Below are 24,090 nucleotides of genomic sequence, written 5' to 3'. Positions count from 1 at the left end.
TCCAATGCTAGCTTCTGGATTCCTTCGCTCCTTTGATCCAAATGAGCTCCTCTTCGCGAATCTGCAAACACAAACAAGGCAAACAAATTAAATAGCACCTAAAAAGCCAATTGCATAAAACATATTTAACATGAAGGTCAATGAGTCCATGAAACAAATAACATAAGATACTTGTTGAGAAAAATGAGTTTGATTGTATTAATTCAAAAGAAGAAGAACCTTACAACCTTTGCCTTGACGCTGTACAAGCTCCTCCCAGGGTCCAGCAAGAAGTCTCCTCTACTTTGACAAGTTTCACTCACTCCCCAATGAAACCAAAAAGGTATGTGACCTCTACTCTTTAGGCTTAACTAGGAAGTCTTGATTTCACCAGCATTTACCCTCAAAAATGTTCAGCTTCTAACCTCCCCAGCAACCAGCCCAATGCCTGTATTTATAGTGCAATGGAGGGAGGTTACTAGGTCCTCCTTCAAAGGGATAAATCCCTCCTTCAAAGGGACAACTCCTCTCATCAAGGGATTAGCTCCTTCTCTTTTGGGATGTATGAACCACCTCAGAGCGAACAATCCACGTCAAAATTCGTTCTAGAAACCTCTAGAATTAACCCAAAGTGAGTTTTTAAAGATAAAACTTGCGCCTTTTTACTTTCACAGGGGTCCGCACCTACACCGTTAGGGATAGAGCGGGCAGGTACGCAGCTTTTGTACACAGAAGGTGCGGTACCGCAGGTGACCATGAGAGAAAGTGCAGAACCAGAGTTACATTGATTTTTAATGTCTTTCTCTCATTTCCAAAGCTTGATTTGAAGAGCTGAGTTCTGAGACTTGCTTAGGAGGTCAGTACAAGTGATGATAGACTCATACTGACTGCAAATAATCATGGTGACGATATTTTTGTGTAACAGATTGCCCCCTAAAGTGCAAAGTCTGTAGTAGATGAGGATTTCTTATCATTTAGGAAGAGTGAAGTACTTTATCATTTCGAGGATCATCTTGTGGAGAACTCGGTTGGAACCTGTAAAAACATTCAATGCAAGATATATATATGAGATCATATCATCGCTGAGGTAGGCATTCCCATACTCAGATAAAAACTGACTAGAAACTAACTACTGTTCTGATACAGGAACGATCTTGTAAAACATCACAAGTATAGACTCATGTGGACACATTATGGACGTAGCCATCTGTTTATGAATAGTCCATTATATAATGAATACAAAATTCCTCGCAGCCTGGATTATGGAAACTAGATCTAGGGTCTTCATTTCTACTTCCCGAAACAGTACGATTCTATCCATGCGAATAAATGTGTTGATGTCAAACATGGTAGAAACCACTTGATTACCAGTCAATGATGTAAACTGTTAACAAGTGTTAGAGAAACCACCAGTAATGTCAATGGCTCTCAAAGTACCTAGTACAGTCCATGAGATGCGAATAAATGTGTTGATGTCAAACATGCCACGGAATCCTTTGATCGAAAGTCAATGATGTAAACTGTCGTCAAAGGCGAGAAACCTGCCATTGATGCATGCAGATCTCAAGGTACTGACGATTCCTAGATCATCTTTCTAGATAATGAGCTGATGTCGATAGAAAGCGATCCGTCGTAGGCAAGCCCACAACACGAAATCATAGATAAAGTTGAAGAAATTTAGTTGCAAGGACTGACTCAGGGATGGTCAAGATGGATGACAGATATTTTGCAAATAAATGGCTTATTGGCAGTGACCTCTTGAACACATAACGACACGACAGATGGTTTGGTGACAATTGACCCAAAGTTAATACCCAAAAACCGGCTGAAGACTTTCAATGTGGTTTGATCAACTCTTAGGCAAAGGATTTCCCGAGCCAGGTGAATAAAAGTGTCGTGTTCAAGAGTGGTTACAAAGTATGACAAACAGGCTCATTTTGCTCTCTTTTCCCCCACCATTGCTGGCAAGTACCTCTTTATTTTTGACAAGCTTGAGGAGGATAACATTTGCTTGATTATAAGCTCATCCTCCGGATGAGTCCAACTTAGTTTAAATTCGAACCCGAAGAAGGAGTGGTTCGTTCCTGTTTGTAATTGAACAGGTCCTTTACTATGAAATTTTAATGAGTCCAGTATAGGAGAAACTTGGCGTTTTTCAATTTTAGAGAGTCTGAAAAAACTTAAGAAGACTCCAGGGTTGACCTTTTTCGTAAATTTGTGTCTCCCAAGCCCGAAAAAGTATAAAATAATACTTGAGAGAACCGCTTGATCTTTTACGACCAAGGAGTACTTTTCGTCATTAGTGCCTTTGACCCGAAAAAGTAAAAAAGCGATCAATGACACATCGTTTTATAACCAATATCGAATTTGAAACAACAAAAATGTGGCAATCTTTTCATGTTTTTACGGTCGGAAAAAGAGCAGTAAGTGGACCGTCTTTTAATTCTATTTTAACGAGTTTAAAAGAAACACTCGGCAATCTTTTCATGTTTTAGGAGTCAGAAAAGAGCTTAAAGATGACTCTATATGTTTTTTTGTTGAAAATGACAGATTTCGCCTGAATAATCCTTTATTCTGCACAAAAACACAAACATTACACATACCTGTTTGAAATGGATAAAAACATCGCAAAATACCTTTCGAAAGTGAAACATAAACAAATTTGTGATTTATTTACTCAAAAAACTTATAAAAAGGGCCTTTGTCAAATCATTTTTACCGTTTGAGTTTGGGTGAGAAAATAGTGCTTTTGCTTAGAAAACTTCCCGTGAAGATTGTGGAAAATCCAACCGTCGGAATCGAGTGCCATCTTCTCCAGGTAATCCACATCATCCTACTCTTCATTTTTAACCGTTTAATTTTTTGTTTTATTCCTTTATTTTCACTTTTGGGAGGGTTTTTAGGCACAAAACCCGCGCACGGGGGCCCGCAGGTCTACCATTGCGGACCCGCGGACCCCGACTTTTTCTCCATCAAGAAAAAGCTCGTGGTCCACACTTTTCGTGTAGACAAAGTGCGGTCCCACGCACTGTGTCTAACCCGGAGGGTCCGTACCCCGCCGCAAGGGTTTTGAACCCAAAAATTCTAAAAAATGGACCAATCAAAATATTTTCTAGCAATTTAATTAATCTTTATACTTTTTGTAGAGAGTACATCATGCTAGATTGGCGTGAACGAGAGCACGAGGACGTGGATGCTGCCGCATGGAATCATCAGCCTTCACTTGATGCTTTAAGGTCGTGTGGACTTGTTGTGCCCTACAACAACCCCCCATTTCATATCATTCTTACTTTTCAAAAATTAACATATGGAATGGGTCCCTTTTAAAATTTTGGCATCAATGCTTGCATGTTCGAAAAAGGTTGCATAATCAAATGAGCTTTCATGTACTTGAGCCTTTTTGGGACATTAATGTTTCAAATAATAAACAATTTTTATTATTGCGATAAAGCGATCGCATGATCGCGTATTGCAACAACATGAGAGATGCATTCAAAAGGCATTTTGGTTTCCGCCAATGCGATATTGCTATCGGCGATCGGCAATGTTACATACACACCAAGTAAAGGCACCTAACTCATGCCCCGACGCGACGCTATATCGGCGATACCTCATGTGAAACCGCTTTCTGATGTAAATCCCGACCCGATGCGATATCGCTATCGGCCGTCGGCAGAATTCCGTGCACTTCAGTAAGGCACTCGGTTCCTACCCCCGATGCGATATCGCTTATCGGCTATCGGCGCGATCTTTCGGTAATAATTGTGCAGCACCTATTCCCCGAAGCGATGCGATATCGCTCATCGGTGGTCGGCAGTCTTAAAAGCCATCACTTAAAAGCTTTAATTTTATATTCATATCCGGTTGACAAAGCGCAAATCCCAAAATGCCGTTAATACAAGGGATAAGGTAATGCGTGTGTATTTAAAAGATTTTGCTCCTTCGATTAATGAACACCTGCGTTTAACCACCAGAATATCTGTTGCACGCTTAAGTGAGTCATTCACCCGGATAACGGTATAATTATCACATTTAATGGGTAGTAGGCCTCAAATCACCATTAATGCATCTGCAATATCCTCTCAGCGATTGGATCCGCAGCCACTTTTGAAAATTAATCTTGGCACGCTTCAAATGATATATCTATCTCACTGTGTAGCGTCATTATTATTATGTTGTTACGATTTCTCTTGCAATTGTGTAGAATTCGTCTTTTGAGAGAAACTTAAGCATGATGGGGAAAAAATCCAAGAGGGCTATGGGCTCTACTGTTACACCTGTAGCAGGTCAAGCTGCCGCAAATAGCAAGAAAGGCCTCGTTTCAGACACTACATGTACTGGTCTTAACAAGACTACATGGCAGGGCACATATAATTTACTAGAGGCCGAACAACCGCAAGTTTCAGTGACAGTGGCTACTGCGGACCCACTAAAAAAGTCCGACGCAACTCTCAAGGAGTTGGCCGATTCCTTTCTTCACAGAATAGCTGCTAGAGAGCAAGTTCTTCCCTACACTGATGTAGTGCGATGGGCAATTGAGGAAATTCCAATCACTGACAGAACGTTCCACGCAAGAGACGGACGGATTTTCGGGTCATTCAAGCCAGAGCACCTGAGGGAAATGTATCATTTGCTTGAGCCAGAGAAAATCTACAAAAAAGACTTCGTGGAGAAGTTTGCAGCTGAAAATGATGTACCATCTGAGCCCATTCGGGATTGGAGGCAGAACCCGGCCAAACACAAGCACGAAAGCTCGGGTAAGTACTCCGTCGATTCCTTGGCTTCTCCCTATTGCTATGCGGGAATTATGATGTGTAGGCTATGGGGATTACATGATTCTGCCAATTTCGATATAGAAATGGTTCCCCTAATGTAGACTGAAAAGCAGAGGATTGATCAGAACGCAATCCAAAAGCAGAAAGAATTAACAGAGGCATTGGCATAATTGAAAGAAGCAAACGAGCTAGTGACAAAGTCAAAGGATGAGCAGATTGCTCAACTATTAGCACAGCTCGAAGATATCAAGGGCACTAAGAAAGTCGAGGATTTCAGAGCAGAGGCAGCTCAAATAAATAATGCATTAATCTCTCAGGTTAGACTCTTGTGCCAAAAATTAACTGAGGCTGAGCCATTATGTGAAGTATCTACAGCAGTATGTCAGCAAATTGAAAAAGCCAGAAATGAGCTAGATCAGACCGAAGAAACCATAACTTCATATCTTGATTGGCAAGATACTGATATGGGGAAAGAAGCAAAATTGCCTAGGATCTATGAGCCATTCAAAGACATACTCTTCACGGAATGGAACACTCAGATGATGAAAGCGGAAAGGGCAGCTTCAAGGTGTAAAATGATTGCCAACAATATGATTGATTTGGTCAACAATACACTCTATTGGGCCAACATGATCTCTCAGTGTACACCTGGAAGCATAACCACGGTGAACATAATTGAACAAACAAATTATCATGGACTGGAGGAAAGGAGAAAGTTAATCGCTGGAGTAAATACTTTAACCTCCGATGCATCTTGGCACTTTCTAATCAAGCTGCACACTCAAAGGTCGGCTCTTAAGTGTTTAACAGATGCTCTCAAGTGCTTAATCCCCGACATTCAGGATGCCACATATGATGCCCAGCTCACGTCGCGTCTCAACACTCCACCGGAAGTACAGACAATGCTTGCGATATGTCAGTTGAGGTTTAAAGGCAAAGAGCCCACCGAATGAAGCATTGCTGCCGACTGCCAGATCGCCAAGAAAGATGGAGAAATATTTATTGATGCCAATTTCATAGTTGTTCAGTTTTTCTTAGATATTTAGATTAGATTAGTATTTATAGACCCTTTCATTGTTTTGGAAAGGGTCGTAAAATTTTGTAATAGACTTAAAGGCTGAAGTTTGCACTACTGTGCTTCAGCCTATATTCTTTTGTGAAACTCGACCAATAGTCCTTTATTTAACGAGAAGGCTGTTTTATGCATTTGTGCACTATTGTCTCTTGTTTGGAATGCTTTCTGGTTTGAAGGAAGGACTGCGACATAGCGATTTATATAATGGATTGTTGAGCAGCTTACATGGTACTTTTATCTGCATCTGTCCTCTTTCTTTTCATATGAATTGCTGTGTTATTATCTTTTGCTATTGTTGAATACATATATGTGTTGTAACAGCAAATCTTCATTTCATTCCACTATTGGATGTTTTGTGATATGCCTTCTTTTAATCATGCATGTAGCAATGATATGAATGACAATGTGTAGTAATTCGCTATTATCGCTCTGCATAACTAATTATGCAGAGCAATCTTAAATGGTTTAAACATCTATGCTTTAGTGTTAGAGTCATCTATATGCCTGCCTTTAAGCACAGATTATCAAACGCTACGCTTTAAAAGATTGATAAGTCCCGGGATTAGATTATAGTTAATATATATTTCACTGATAGTTTTAGTTGTTCACTTATCACTATCATACCTCATAAGTTACTCGTCCATCCCACTTTTATCCATTATTGGTAAACTGGTCCCATTATCCCCAGTCGGAGCCACTATTCCAAACGGAAAAGGAGCTGCTTTCAAGGTCCGGACCGGGTGGTTTCCCCTTTGTTGTGGCAGCGATTTTCGAGGCCTCAACAAAATTGGCGCTAGAAGGAGGGCCTTGACTGTGAATGGCAAGCAGACCCAAATCGGCAAGTCATTCTAAGAGTAATTCTTGCTCCAAATCTCCTCGTCCTTCTTAATTGCATGCTGGTTCGCCAGCCCATAATCAAGAAGAAGAGGAATCAACTACCACTGCTCAATCCCATCATATCCCAGAACAGCTAAGTCTTGAATCTCCTAAAGTCCAGTCTCTAATCCATAAACTTCAGAGCTTCTTGATCTCACCACAGAAATCTGAGATATCAGAAAGCAGTGCGACTTCGCAGTTCAATCTCACTCACCCTCTCACCAGACTTCAGAGCGAAAAACTCGGTATTGAACCCACCGAATTCCCTTTACCCAAAAGGAAAAAGCCAAAGAAAAATACTGAAGGATCTGATAGTGGAGAACTTTCATCCACATCCTCCATCTCACCTCCTCATCTGTAAAGTCAACCATTTACTCCTCCATTACATATTGTTGTGCACCAGGAATCACAAGCCTTAACATCCCAGCTTGCTCACTCCTCAACTTTATTTCCTGCTCATTCATCTAGAATCCCGACAGTAGTGTCAACCACTGTCGCTAGCATAATGGCAGACCCATGGACTAGGCCGGGTGCAGTCAACACGCCTGGACCATTGCATGATCTAGCAGATGCTCCCGAAAAATGGCTGCCTAAATTCAATCCAGATAACGGAACCCAAGCTGAAGAACATATTAACAATTTTATGTTAGCAGTTAACTTAAAAGGAGTGACAGAGCAAGATGTTGTTGTAAGACTCTTCCCCTATACCTTACAAGGGTCAGCAGGATCCTGGTATTTCTCTTTAACAGCTAGTTCCATTACCAGTTGGAACACATGCCAAGAGCAGTTTCTTACCAAATATGGAGATGATAGGTCTTTGGCTACTCTAATAAATGACCTCTCCAATCTGAGAATAGAGCATAGGGAACCTATAAAGGAATTTAATGCTAGATTCAATAAACTCCTTAACAAAATCCCTACAGATTCCAAACCAAGCAAACAGATTCGCAGCGAATGGTATATTACTGCCCTACCTGCCAACGTAGCTATTTTTGTAGACAGGGCTGGGAAACCTACCTTAGCTGAAAACATGAAGGAAGCACTTGCTGTTGAAAAACGCATAAACGATTTAGAGAAGAAAGCTGCTCTAGAAGACCGAAAAGCTAAAAAAGTCTCTTTTAAAGAAGATTCCAAGAAGAAAACCCCAAAGGACCCCTATGACATGGAAGGTTTACAAAAGGTCCTTAAAACATTGTCTAACGAAATGGTTGATATCAAGAAGCAGGTAGCCAAAACCTCAAACAAAAGACCATTCAGAACTTATAAGAAAACTGAATCAAAGCCGCCCAATGTTATATCTAACACAGATTCAGATCAAGAAGAAGAGGAAGAGGAAACAACTTCACAAACCGATGATGAAGAAGATGTAGCTGAATGCCATGGAATGTGGGATTTTATACTCCCAAGCTCCGATACCGAGAATGAAGAAGAAGCCTTTCCAGTTACTACCAGAAGTAAAAGCACTTCTGAACCTGCTCAGGCAACTTCAAAGAAGAGGAGCACAGGTGTTGCTACAGCAAAGGAAAAAGTCCCCCCTAAAAAATCGCCTGTACTAGCCCCCCAAAACCAGCCTTCAACTTCTAATTCTCCTTCAACATCCAAGACATTAGTAATATCTGATTCAATGGAGTATAACATTGTTGATGACATGAAGAAAACTAAGGCAAATATAACTATGTTTGAGCTTAGCAAATTAAAGCATCAACAAAAATTACTTCTCAAAGAATTAAATGTTGTTCCCTCTACTCCCCTTCCCAGTGCAAGAGCTGCCAACGATTCAGGTCAGCCTCCTGCAGGTATGGTTGAAGCTACCGATTCAGTTCTAATTGGAGATAAGTCAAATTCTCACACTCCACCCTTCCTGCTGACGTATGAGATTTATAATAGAAACCAGCACAACTGTTTAATTGATTCAGGGGCTTCATCTAATATAATGCCAGCTTCAGTTTGCTCTAAGCTGAACATTGAACCCCAGAAGTCTGCCATTCATATAGTGCAGTTAGATAGGACTAAGGTGCAGGTTGTGGGAGAAATTAATTCTGTAACCATCAGGTTGTCAGCCGACCCCAGGATAGTTCAGAGGATTGACATCTTAATTGCCGACATACCTGAATTTTATGGTTTGATTTTAAGCAGAGATTGGTCCGAAAAACTGCATGGGTATATTTCCACAGATTGGTCACATATGTGGCTTCCCTACAAGGGAAAGCCGAATCAAATAAGGATCGATCAGGAGAAGCATATGACCCACACAGTTACTGAATTTGAACAAGAAAACCAACCTGTGGCATTCAACAACAATATTTTGGGGAACTATTCGTCTGAATCATTCTTTGGCAACTTTGTTGCCCAACCATCTCCTTTTTCAGTCAATCATTTTACATCTCAAATTGAAAATTTTTCATAAACTGATAGGTCCAGATGTTTCAATGATGCTGAGAAAACTGTAAATACATTTGATAATACTTCTTTATTCTGGTCTTTATATTTTGATGGCTCTAAGTCCAGCGAAGGCTCAGGAGCAGGTTGCATTTTGGTCAGTCCACAACGAGAAAAGACAATGTTGTCTGGTAGATTAGAATTTGAATGCACTAACAACACAGCCGAATATGAAGCTTTAGTCCAGGGATTATACAAAGCAATCGGCCTTAAAGTGCAATATCTAAAGGTATTCGGCGATTCCGAAATAATTGTTAAACAGGTGAGAAATGCAATTCATTGTCTCTCAAATCACCTCAAGCATTATCAATCGCTAGTGCAAGACCTCACCTCACATTTTTCGGCATTCAACATTTCTTCTATACCCAGGTCACAAAACTCGGCAGCCGACCTACTAGCCAATGTAGCTTCCAAGCTCCTACCTTCGGAAGACTACAGCCCTGATAGATTTTCCGTAGAATTGATTTTCAGGCCTTCAATTCCCGACAATGTCACTAATTGGAGAGTATTTAACCATGATGAGGATATTTTACAATTCTTAACTTCTGAAAAGTCCTATGATAATCAAATCATTGAAGAAGATGAGCATGACTCCCAAATGAAAGAAGCACCTCAAGAAAATGCAATTCCTAAGCCTGTGGTGAAGCTTGAAGACCTTTATGATATCAAAGACAGGTTTAAACCTGTAATTAATGCAAAGCTTCAAAGTTCCACCCTTAGGTTTGAATTAATAAATCTAGGCACAGAAGATGCTCCTCAAAACATCAACTTAGGAATAGGACTTTCCCAAGAAGAAAAAGAAGCATTTATTAAACTATTGAGAAAAAACAAACAGGTCTTTGCTTGGAAATATGATGACCTAAAGACATATGATACATCTATTATCCAGCATACTATCCCTATGCTTCCTGATCAGAAACCAATTCAGCAAAAATTAAGAAAAATACATCCAAATTTGGAGACCCAGATAAAGTCGGAGCTTAATAAGCTTTTGAAAGCCAAAATTATCTTTCTGGTCCGACATTCAAATTGGGTTTCTAATATGGTGCCAGTCAGGAAAAAGAATGGCGACATTCGAATCTGTATTGATTTCAGGAACCTCAATAAAGCATGCTTGAAAGATAATTTCCCTTTACCTACTATGGAGCAAATTCTTCAATCAGTAGCAGGTTCTGAATTGATGTCCTTTCTTGATGGATTCTCCGGATACAACTAAGTTTTGGTTCATCCTGATGACCAACTTAAAACCACATTCAGAACAAAATGGGGAACTTATGCATATCAGAAAATGCCTTTTGGACTCATAAATGCAGGAGCGACATTCCAGAGAGCCATGGATATAGCTTTCAAAGGGTTGATTAATCGATCAGTAGTCGTCTATCTAGACGATATTACTGTATATTCTAAAAAGAGATATAATCATTTGCATGACTTAAATCAAATCTTTCAGCGATGCAAAAGATATGGTATTTCTCTAAACCCAAAGAAGTCTTTCTTTGCTCTTGATCAAGGAAAACTCTTAGGCTTTATAGTATCCAAAGATGGCATCTATATTGATCCTGATCGGATTAAGGAAATTTCCGAAATCCCTTTCCCACACAATAAAAAATCAATGCAGTCATTTTTGGGTCAGATTAATTTTGTCAAACGATTTGTTCCAGATTTCTCTCAAATTGTATTACCACTTCAGATAATGATCAAGAAGAATTCAGTCTTCAAGTGGGGATCAGAAGAAAAGCAAGCTTTTGATGTTATCAAGCAATCAATAATCAATGCCCCAGCCTTGAATACTCCAAATTTTTCTAATCATTTTACATTATATACCGTTGCGTCCGATGTATCATATGCTGCAGTTCTCACGCAGCTAAACGCTCACAACTTGGAAGCACCCATTTCATTTTTTAGCTCAAATCTTCAGGGTGCCGAATTAAATTATTCTGATGTGGAGAAACAAGCCTTTGCTGTGTTCAAAGCAGTTAAACATTACAGGCCCTTTCTTTTGAAAACTCACACGAAAGTAATAGTCCCTTTCCCGGCGGTAAGGCAACTATTAATTCAAAAAGAACTAGGTGAAAAAAGGGCAAATTGGGTCACAGCGCTTCAAGAGTATGACTTAGAAATAAAGCCAGCAAAGATTGTTAGGGGCCAAGGTTTTTGCAGGATATTGGCAAGAGCATCAAACATTCCTGAATCAAGCGATATGGATCAGACTCAATCAATCAATCAGATAAGTGCCACTGATTCCGAATCTCAATATGCAGATTTGATATTTTATTTAAAGAACGGTTATGCTCCTCCAAATTTATCTTACAAAAATAAAAGGGCCATTAGATTGAAAGAAAAGAATTTCACTCTCATTGATGATGTGCTCTTTAGACAAAATTATGATTCTATCCTGTTAAGATGTCTTGAGAAACCTGAAGCTCAAAAGGTTTTACAGGAACTACATGATGGGCCAGCGGGAGGACATTTTGGGGCGGACACGACAGCCCACAAAGTTATTCATGCTAGATATTATTGGCCCACTGTATTTAGAGATTGCCATGAGTATGTAAGGAAATGCCTTAATTGCCAAACATCTAGTGGAAGACAACGGAAATCAGCTTTCCCTCTGCAACCTGTCAACATTGAACAGCCATTTGAACAATGGGGATTAGATATCATCGGGGAAATTACTCCACCATCCTCCAAACAACATAGGTATATCCTCACTGCTACCGATTATTTTACTAAATGGGTAGAGGCTATTTCTTTGAAAGCAGCGAATTCAGAGGCAATCATCGAGTTCATAGACCAATTCATCATTACCAGGTTTGGTGTTCCAAACGCTCTCGTTTTTTATAATGCTTCCTATTTCTCAGGAAATGCTATGTATGATTTTGCTATTAAGAGAGGGTTTAAACTGAAATATTCTGCTAATTATTATCCCCAAGGAAATGGTTTAGCCGAATCTACTAATAAGAATCTCATCAAAATCATTAAGCGAACTGTTGAACAAAATCATAGAAACTGGCACAAATCTTTAGTATTTGCATTATGGGCTGATAGAATAACACAAAAGGCTTCTATAGGAACCTCTCCTTTCAATCTTGTGTATGGGAAAGAAGCCGTATTACCTACGAATCTGGTTCTTCCATCTTTAGCCCTAGTACAATACATTGAAGAGACTCCTTCTTCTTCTATCCAACTTAGACATGACCAAATTCTTAAATTAGAAGAAGAAAGGGAAAAAGCTAGAATCACTCATGCCAAACATCAACAAATCATCAAAGCATCCTTTGACTCAGCAACATCCGGTTCCAAACAGCTTCAAGTTGGTGACTTAGTTCTCAAATGGGACAAGGCCCATGAAGATAAAGGTAAGCATACCAAATTTCAGAAAATGTGGCTTGGACCATTTCAGATCTGTGAGAAGATAGGCCATTCAACTTTTATATTGCAAGATTTATCAGGGTTGAGAGATTCTCTCCCTGTTAATGGCCTGATCCTCAAGAAATTCTTTAATTGAGAAGGTGATCCCTTCTCCTCTTTGTAGATTTGTGTAGTTTGTAGGATCGATAGGAAATAAAAACTGTAGAGTATCTCCATTGACCTATAGCTTGGTTTGAAAAAGTTGTCTCACAAAATAATACAAATATTTTCTTTTAGATAATAGAACCCTCAACCAAAAGGAATAATTTCTAGGGAACTAGATATCTGTTTGTTCTGAAATCACCACCTAACGTTTTGAAGACTCTTCTCGAAAGGTTAAGGTTCTGTAAATCATTCTCAGTTTTCAAAAACTGGTCTCCTAAGGTTATTCATTTTAAGATATAAACTAACCCATTTTCAGCATCTTCAAACTCTTCACCTGTCATCCATTTGCTCTTAAGGAGAAAATTGTTTACCCCATTCACTAAAGTTTATGGTTACTCAGAGTGTAATTCTAAAATATAGAAGATTAAAGATAAGAGGTCTTATTACAAGCCTGCTTACCATGTTCATAGGAAAGTAGTTTGACTGACATTACCAATACTGCCTATCATAACGGGGTAATGGCTTGAAATTTCAAGACAAGAGGTCTCATCACGAGCCGGCTTGTTCAGTTAAATTATTACCAGTGAATGGCATTGTCAATAGTTGGCCACCAAACGAGGATAATGGCTTTTTATCTTATCAATGACAAACAATGAAAAAACAGATAAAAAAAATAAAATATGGCAACATATTTTAGTTTCATTCTGTTAACTACAATCTTATGTGAATGGAAAAGTGAATAATACTATGGTTAAAAGGTATCCCTGTCGAAACTATAAACGTTTGCTGGCAACAGAGGCTCTACCTATGACAGAGGGGTTAATTATAAAAAGCTGATTTGGGAAAGTTTTTGTTTTATCATTATAAACCAATAAAGGCCTATTTTAAGACTTAGAATGTATTTATTTTTCTCGAAACCAAAAGGATAGAAGTTAACAGAATTTACTTGGTTCAGAACACGCGAATATCCAGTTAAATTAGAAGTTTTTCCCTTCTGATTGAGTTTCTAGTTTTGAAAAGCTTAAGTGTTTGAATTACTTTCAGAGATAACTGGTTCTTCCAGCAAATCACCAATTGTTGTGCCCTACAACAACCCCCCATTTCATATCATTCTTATTTTTCAAAAATTAACATATGGAATGGGTCCCTTTTAAAATTTTGGCATCAATGCTTGCATGTTCGAAAAAGGCCGCATAATCAAATGAGCTTTCATGTACTTGAGCCTTTTTGGGACATTAATGTTTCAAATAATAAACAATTTTTATTATTGCGATAAAACGATCGCATGATTGTGTATCACAACAACATGAGAGATGCATTCAAAAGGAATTTTGGTTTCCGCCGATGCGATATTGCTATCAGCGATCGGCAATGTTACATACACACCAAGTAAAGGCACCTAACTCATGCCCCGACGCGACGCTATATCGGCGATACCTCATGTGAAACCGCTTTGTGATGTAAATCCCGACCCGATGCGATATCGCTATCGCCCGTCGGCAGAATTCCGCGCACTTCAGTAAGGCACTCGGTTCCTACCCCCGATGCGATATCGCTTATCGGCTATCGGCGCGATCTTTCGGTAATAATTGTGCAGCACCTATTCCCCGAAGCGATGCGATATCGCTCATCGGTGGTCGGCAGTCTTAAAAGCCATCACTTAAAAGCTTTAATTTTATATTCATATCCGGTTGACAAAGCGCGAATCCCAAAATGCCGTTAATACAAGGGATAAGGTAATGCGTGTGTATTTAAAAGATTTTGCCCCTTCAATTAATGAACACCTGCGTTTAACCACCAGAATATCTGTTGCACGCTTAAGTGAGTCATTCACCCGGATAACGGTATAATTATCACATTTAATGGGTAGTAGGCCTAAAATCACCATTAATGCATCTGCAATATCCTCTCAGCGATTGGATCCGCAGCCACTTTTGAAAATTAATCTTGGCACGCTTCAAATGATATATCTATCTCACTGTGTAGCGTCATTATTATTATGTTGTTACGATTTCTCTTGCAATTGTGTAGAATTCGTCTTTTGAGAGAAACTTAAGCATGATGGGGAAAAAATCCAAGAGGGCTACGGGCTCTACTGTTACACCTGTAGCAGGTCAAGCTGCCGCAAATAGTAAGAAAGGCCTCGTTTTAGACACTACATGTACTGGTCTTAACAAGACTACATGGCAGGGCACATATAGTTTACTAGAGGCCGAACAACCGCAAGTTTCAGTGACAGTGGCTACTGCGGACCCACTAAAAAAGTCTGACGCAACTCTCAAGGAGTTGGCCGATTCCTTTCTTCACAGAATAGCTGCTAGAGAGCAAGTCCTTCCCTACACTGATGTAGTGCGATGGGCAATTGAGGAAATTCAAATCACTGACAGAATGTTCCACACAAGAGACGGACGGATTTTCGGGTCATTCAAGCCAAAGCACCTGAGGGAAATGTATCATTTGCTTGAGCCAGAGAAAATCTACAACAAAGACTTTGTGGAGAAGTTTGCAGCTGAAAATGATGTACCATCTGAGCCCATTCGGGATTGGAGGCAGAACCCGGCCAAACACAAGCACGAAAGCTTGGGTAAGTACTCCGTCGATTCCTTGGCTTCTCCCTATTGCTATGCGAGAATTATGATGTGTAGTCTATGGGGATTACATGATTCTACCAATTTCGATATAGAAATGGTTCCCCTAATGGAGACTGAAAAGCAGAGGATTGATCAGAACGCAATCCAAAAGCAGAAAGAATTAACAGAGGCATTGGCACAATTGAAAGAAGCAAACGAGCTAGTGACAAAGTCAAAGGATGAGCAGATTGCTCAACTATTAGCACAGCTCGAAGATATCAAGGGCACTAAGAAAGTCGAGGATTTCAGAGCAGAGGCAGCTCAAATAAATAATGCATTAATCTCTCAGGTTAGACTCTTGTGCCAACAATTAACTGAGGCTGAGCCATTATGTGAAGTATCTACAGCAGTATGTCAGCAAATTGAAAAAGCCAGAAATGAGCTAGATCAGACCGAAGAAACCATAACTTCATATCTTGATTGGCAAGATACTGATATGGGGAAAGAAGCAAAATTGCCTAGGATCTATGAGCCATTCAAAGACATACTCTTCACGGAATGGAACACTCAGATGGTGAAAGCGGAAAGGGCAGCTTCAAGGTGTAAAATGATTGCCAACAATATGATTGATTTGGTCAACAATACTATTGGGCCAACATGATCTCTCAGTGTACACCTGGAAGCATAACCACGGCGAACATAATTGAACAAACAAATTATCATGGACTGGAGGAAAGGAGAAAGTTAATCGCTGGAGTAAATACTTTAACCTCCGATGCATATTGGCACTTTCTAATCAAGCCGCACACTCAAAGGTCGGCTCTTAAGTGTTTAACAGATGCTCTCAAGTGCCTAATCCCCGACATTCAGGATGCCACATATGATGCCCAGCTCACGTCGCGTTTCAACACTCCACCGGAAGTACAGCCAATGCTTGCGATATGTCAGTTGAGGTTTAAAGGCAAAGAGCCCACCGAATGAAGCATTGATGCCGACTGCCAGATCGCCAAGAAAGATGGAGAAATATTTATTGATGCCAATTTCATAGTTGTTCAGTTTTTCTTACATATTTAGATTAGATTAGTATTTATAGACCCTTTCATTGTTTTGGAAAGGGTCGTAAAATTTTGTAATAGACTTAAAGGCTGAAGTTTGCACTACTGTGCTTCAGCCTATATTCTTTTGTGAAACTCGACCAATAGTCCTTTATTTAACGAGAAGGCTGTTTTATGCATTTGTGCATTATTGTCTCTTGTTTGGAATGCTTTCTGGTTTGAAGGAAGGACTGCGACATAGCGATTTATATAATGGATTGTTGAGCAGCTTACATGGTACTTTTATCTGCATCTATCCTCTTTCTTTTCATATGAATTGCTGTGTTATTATCTTTTGCTATTGTTGAATACATGTATGTGCTGTAACAGTAAATCTTCATTTCATTCCACTATTGGATGTTTTGTGATATGCCTTCTTTTAATCATGCATGTAGCAATGATATGAATGACAATGTGTAGTAATTCGCTATTATCGCGCTGCATAACTAATTATGCAGAGCAATCTTAAATGGTTTAAACATCTATGCTTTAGTGTTAGAGTCATCTATATGCCTGCCTTTAAGCACAGATTATCAAACGCTATGCTTTAAAAGATTGATAAGTCCCAGGATTAGATTATAGTTAATATATATTTCGCTGATAGTTTTATTTGTTCACTTATCACTATCATACCTCATAAGTTACTCGTCCATCCCACTTTTATCCATTATTGGGAAACTGGTCCCATTATCCCCAGTCGGAGCCACTATTCCAAACGGAAAAGGAGCTACTTTCAAGGTCCGGACCGGGTGGTTTCCCCTTTGTTGTGGCAGCGATTTTCGTGGCCTCAACAGGACTGTACAGATTGTAGGCAATTCCTGGCATGAGGGCTCAGGTGGATTTCTTATAGTGGCTGGTTGACAGATGGAGCATACAGGACCAGTGCTTCTTCATTGGCGGCCACCAGCTCGAAATCGAGTCGGCGGACATTTATTTCTTGACTGGTTTGCCTAAGAGAGGCGAAGACTTGACTCTGCATGGGGCTAGTCCAGGTGGCCAGTCTGTCGATAGCGTCTGGATAGAGTACTGCAACAGCCAGGTTAGAGACAAAGGGATAGACATAAAGATGATATCATGTCCAGAGCTCATGGTGATTGCATTCACTGTCACCAGACTTTGCGGAGCTGCCGCATTACATATTTCCACCGGATCCCAGATGCGTATGGCAGTTGATTGCTTTCGAGGCACCATCTTCAACTGTTGTGATGCCATGTTGGCCAATGTGAAATGCCAACTGACCAGGGCCAAAAACGGACGACTAAATACCTTTGGTTATGGGGCTTTGGTCGTGAGTTTTGGCCTGGAGAAGGTTTCTATGTTGATCCCACAGCACCTTACTGTTGGAGCTGGGCTTCCTCGAGAGCCCAAACTGATGTGATGGGTCGCAGTCATGGCCCGTCACCCGGACGAGAGGACAGAGGTTGCTCACTTCAAACCTGAGTATTTCCAATGGTTGGAAAACCAGGTCTTTTCCATTCAGTATTTCCCTTACGCTGGGATAGATTTTCGTGGTGACCTAGACATGGTTCTTCCACCAGGAGAGCAGTGGGACGAGTCAGGTAAAATCCTTTTCAACATTTTTCCTATTTTAATTTTTTTTATTTTTCCATCGTCTCAAAACTGATAGTAAAAATTTTAAAATGCAAATGTGGGTCCACGGCAACTAGCCACTCTCTGGCCTTTCGAGAGGAGGCAACCAATTGCACGCGCGCCAGCCCCACAGGACGAATCAGCAGAGGTTTTGGCTGAGTTGGAGGGTCATCTTGAGCGCTTGACAGGAGATATTCCTGATACCACTATAGATGACATTCCTCGTCGACTTCAGCGCTATGTGATTGGAATCCCCGGACCTTTTAGGAGGTTCCTTTGCAAGGTGGCTCGTGCAGTGGTTTCTTATAGAGATCATCACCAGTGATAGGATGATCGCCTATTGTGGGCACATGTGACATTTTTGTTTTTTGTACTTATCATTTTTGCCGATCATCAGGTGTTTTTCAACCTATGATCGAGGATGATGTATTTTTTGACACACTCCTATATATATATATATATATATATATATATATATATATATATATATATATATATATATATATATATATATATATATATATATATCACTATTACCGGCTTATCTTGTTGATCATGTTATGGAATGATTTTAAATTTACATGTATGATTATTGCAAATGTCTATTTAACATTCAAGGAGCAATTGCATCTGCTAATGTATTTAAAGATCTCGGAATATGCTGATATTCAATGTAATAAAATTCACGTTCCAAGAGATGCACTCTCAAAAATAATCTTAATAATGCTGGATTTCTAATGGCATACACTCTATTAAGCTATAATACAACGAGTTCAGAATCTAACCTCACTATCAAACTCTGAATCCCAAATGAAATAGATTTAGACAATAACTCAATCACTGCACTATACTCGACAATGTTGTTTGTTGTTTGACCGAGGCTTACCCCATGCATAGATACTAACTCATCAGAGGGCGAATAGATAACCCAAGCTATGGAAGAGATGTTCCATGTATTACGACAAGCACCATCAGCGAAACCAATGTATGTTTGGAGAGGCAACGACATCTGCAATATCAAGAGTAAAACCAAGATAAGAAGGAATAATGACGAAAAAACAGTCTCTAAGCTAAGCACACTGTTTAAACTAAAACACACTAGCTAGAAAGAAAAACTATCCTAACTAAAAATCTCCATACCTATTCTTTTAAGCATAATACCTCTTTAAGTAAAGGCCATTTCTGGGTTTACCCAAAGAGTCCCCATCAAAGTCTACCAATTCATAAGCCCCTTTGGCTAGCTTTCGCTTGACAACATAGGGACCATGCCACATAAGAACGAATTTTCCAGTGCCTAATTTATCATTAGCTTGATCATAAACTAAGACTAGATCCCCTTCCGAAAAATTTCGAGGGGTCACATTTCGATCATACTGAGCTTTCATCCGTTTTGCGTGAGTCTCGATCGCCAATGCAGCATCACGTCGATTCTCATCTAATTGAGCCAAGTATAACAAACGCTTTTCCTCTTCGGAAGTTGCTCGAAGTAACTCGATGGCCATTTGCAGTGACAAGATTTCGCATCCAATGGCTAACACGGCTTCCAAACCATAGACTAGTTGGAAAAGAGTGAACTCTCTTGATGTTTTTACTGAAGTTCCGTATGCCCAAAGCGCTGAAAATAGCATGTTGTGCCAATTCGACCAATGAATCCCAATGATTCGTCGGATCATGATAACTAAAACTTTGTTGATGGACTCAACCAGACCATTCGCTTGTGGATAATAAGGGGTTGAACTATCGTGACGTAAACCAAGCTGGCCTGTAAGTTCGGTCATCATAACGTTTCAAAAATGATGCCCATGATTTGTGATTATCGCTTGTGGGACACCAAACCTAGCAATTATATGATTGAACATGAAAATTGCAGTTGTCTTGCCGTCTGCCTCGAATGTAGGTATCGCCTCGGCCCACTTAGTAAAATAATCTACTACAAGGATGATATACGCATGCCCCCCGGCCGAGTGAGGGTTACATGTAATAAAATCGATACCCCATTTGGCAAAAGGACCAACGACAATTATAGGGTGGAGAGGAGTAGGTGGAGCATGCATCTTACGATCAAAAATCTGGTAATTGTGGCTTTTTCGGACCGCCGTAATACAATCTTTAAATAAAGACGGCTAGAAGTAGCTAGTGCGCAATATCTTTTGGGTTGTGGCATACCCAGACATATGATCGCCACACGCTCCAGAGTGGCAGTCATTTAGAACCCTTTCAGCTTCCTCGTGAGTTAAGAAATGTTGAAAAACAGAGTTAGCCCCACGGCGATAAAGAGTATCTCCAATAATCCTGAATTGTTGGGACTGGAATCGAATTTTCCGACGTTCTGACTTTGAAATTTCTGGCCGAAAGGATTGGGTCTGGAGATAAACGATGATATCCCCATACCACAGATCTAAAGTGCTGATTAGAAACAAGGATTCATCCACAATGGACTCCTCCACCACAGTTTCCGTGTCAGCACGCGGGAAGTCACACATTAACTCCGCAAAAACTAAAGATTTCTTAGACTTAGATTTCTCAAATTCCAAGTCGAACTCTTGCAGGATAACGATCCATTTAGACTACTTGCCCCCTAGAAATTGCTTGGTCAAAATGTAGATCATAGGGTTGAAATCCGAAATTACCGTAGTTTTACGTAGTAGAATGTAGTGACGAAAACGTTGGACAGCTTGGACAGCTGCCAATGCCAATTTCTCCACATGTGAGTATTTTAGCTCAGTTGGATTTAACGTTTGACTAAGGTAATATATCACATGTTCAGTTCCTGATTCATCTTCCTGAACTAAGACCATTCCAATGGTGGAATGAGAGGTGGCGAGATACAAGAAGTAATCCTGGTTGTAGTTGGGAGGATGCAACAATGGTGCATGGGTCAACGCGTGTTTGAGTGCATCAAAAGATTTCTGAGCTATCTCATCCCAATAGAATGGAGTGTTTTGCTTCAACAACCGGGTAAAATCCTTTGTAACCTCGGCGTAGTTAGGAATGAATCGTCGTAAAAAATTTGCTTTCCCCTGCAAATTTTGGAGTTGGCGAAGGCTCGAAGGAGGAGGCAATTTGATGATAGCTTCGACCTTTGAGGGATCAACGCGAATGCCGGCTTTCGAAACTACAAATCCCAACAATCGACCCGTTTCTATATAGAATACACATTTGTGTGGGTTCAACCGAATATGATAATGCCTACACCTCATAAAGATTGCTCATAAATGGACGAGGTGATCAGCTCGATGTAATGAATGAGCAGGAAAATCATCGAGATACAGTTGCACAATGTGTTTGATGTCATGAAACGCATAAGACATCGCCCTTTGAAAAGTTGCTTCGACATTCTTAAGCCCAAAAGGTAATTTGCAATAAGAACATGTCCCCCATGGACAAATGAAAGCCGTTTTTGGTTGATCGGCAGGTAGAATGTTGATTTGATTGTATCCGGAAAAACCGTCCATAAAGGAGAATATTTCGCTGCCGGCACAATCATCAATGATTTGATCAATATAGGGGGTTGGGTAATTGTCTTTTGGACAGGCTCGATTAATGTCCCTATAGTCGATGCATATTCTTATTGTTCCCTGCTTTTTGTTAACCGGAACAATATTTGATACCCAATCCGTTAACGGGATCAGATAAATGAAACCTACTTTCAACAGTTTTTCAACTTCTGCTTTAATTGCAGCAGCTTTTCATGGGTGACTCTGACGTAAACGTTGTCGGACGAGTTTAGCATCCGGGTAAGTCTTGATCTCATGAAGAACAATCGCGGGATCAATTCTTGGCATTTCCTCATAGGACCAGGCAAACACGTCGCATAATTCTTGAAATAGGGCCTTATATATTTGAATTTCGTCATCTGTACACGAGGCACCTATATGAATGTTCTCAACAATTCCCGGCTTAACCGAAATGTCAATAGGAAAAGTTTGAGAGATGTTTCCCAAATTTAACTCTGAATCGGGATGTTTCATTGGATTCTGAGGTTCCTTGACATATTCAGTTGTAAAAATTGATGAGAAATCATTTTCAAAACGATCGTCCTCAGGTAAAAACGAAGATCTGTGATGGAGATCTTCCCATGGTAAATCATCTATACATAGGATTTCACGAATTTGCTCATCAGAGTGAGCAAGTTCAGAAAATGTAGTTAAATCTGAGGTTGACGTGAAAAGTGATTCCTCACAGACCACATTCATTAAGTCATTTTTGGTTGAACACAGGTTGGCAAAAGACTGCATGGCTTCATAGGCAATTTCATATGGACTCAAAGGCATGGAATTGCCAAATGAGTCTATCTCAGATTCAGAAGGGGCAATCCAAGGATCATCATAAATAATGGTGTCTGATGTAATCATATGAATGGTTGCAAATGAAGATGATTCGTTGATTGGAGGAAAAGGAAAATTTCCCAGTAAACCGGCATCTTTAACTAATCCTACTCCAACATCCTTATATGGGATAGTCGTTTTACCAACATGCTGAATACTCTCCGAAGAGGCTGGGTCAAATGAAAAGTAAGCCAGCTGGTCTATTGTTACGATCTTCCCATTGTGTGGAAACTTTATTACTCGAAAGACCGATGAAATGACCGCTGTCATAGCGTAAGACCAACTTCGACCCAAGAGAAGGTTGTAGTCTAGAGGGGCATCAACCACCTCCACATCTAGACTAACGGTTTTTCCTTCAACCCCTATAGGTAAATCCTGTAGAATGCCAAAAGGATGAAACCCACGGCCATCAAAGGCCTTTAGAATCGTCGGGGATTGATTTAGTGAAGGAGAACCAAGCGATCTCCAACACTGTATCGACATAATACACGTTGAGGTTCCCTCATCAATTACAGTCTGATGAATAGGCCTGTTTTTGACTATCACTGGAATCTGGAAAGCCATTTGATGAGGCAAATGGGGTGTACTATTTTCTAGATCGAAAATTATTAGGTTCGGGTCTTGAACATCAATAGCTCCTATAGTCGACAAAAGTGATTTACGTTGTGCTAGGCATGATTTCAGCACTTCCAAAGCCGACATTGCTGAAGGTGAAACAGCTAAATCCTTAACAATGTTATAATTCTGAGCCGCTCTCGCATGTGGATTGAAAGCTGAATTTCGAAGTATACCCTTGGCGGGCGGTTTGATTACCAAGTCTGGATTAGGTTTCTCGATCTGTAGTGGATCGGAACCGGGAGCTGAGGTTGATGGATTAGAATGGGAAGATTCTACTTCTTTACCATCAACAGGACTCTTACTACCATAATCTTGCGATCGAGTCGCAATCCTAACATGGGACATCATCAATATGGGTTCTTCATTGGCACCCGAGGATGAACCTATCATCTTACTGTCTTGAGCCGGAAAAGGATCCTTCAAAACAGCAGGAGTTTGGGAACCCTTGACAATCTTCGCAACCTCTGCACGATGAGGGCAGTCTCTTGTAAAATGTTCATCGTCACAAATGAGACAAGGATAACGAGGTTTGCGCTTTTCGTCATTGGATTCCACCTTTTCAGGTTTCTCCTTTGAACTTTTGTCCGTTTTGTTCTTCTTCTTTCCTTTCTTCTTCCCACCGGATTTTGATTTGGCTGTAGATGATTCTACAATGTGAATATCGGTGGAAATCTCTGCAGAAGAATCTCCTGTTGGGGAATCAGGCAAGGTTATGATAGGGGAAGAATTCTTGGAAGACTTCTTCTTACTTTTAGTGTTAACCGTGCCAATCATACCATCAGCGGCATGAGATCCCGAAGGAGCTGCAGCGATTTGATTTTGCTTGGGAAGATCGAGGATTTTTTCATGTAACGTACCTGACTGAGTATAGACCAAGTCAAGGTACTGTGCTTGAGCAATGACTTGCTCCTCAGTAACCACTCCAACTTTAGCAACATCTTCAGTGATCTTTGGCAACAAAGATTTTACAAACCACTCAGCCAAGATCTGATCCAGAATAAATACCTTCACTAAACGACGTCGACGTCTCCACTCATGAATATGATATGAAATGTACGTGGATGTCGATTGTTTTAGCGAAGTTAACAATTCCGTGCCATTGTCATATCGGACTGGCAACTGAAAATGAGATAAAAACGAGGTAGCTAACTGACTAAAATTATAAAAAGTGCCTCGCGGTAACTCAATGTACCACTTGGCCGCGAGACCAATTAGAGTGCGCTGGAAAAG

This window comes from Pinus tabuliformis, chromosome 4_1 (assembly GCF_031772625.1).
Source record: "Pinus tabuliformis cultivar Carrire ecotype Pingquan chromosome 4_1, CPIR1, whole genome shotgun sequence".
Classification (NCBI taxonomy): Eukaryota; Viridiplantae; Streptophyta; class Pinopsida; order Pinales; family Pinaceae; genus Pinus; species Pinus tabuliformis.
Note: the sequence above shows the minus strand (reverse complement) of the source record.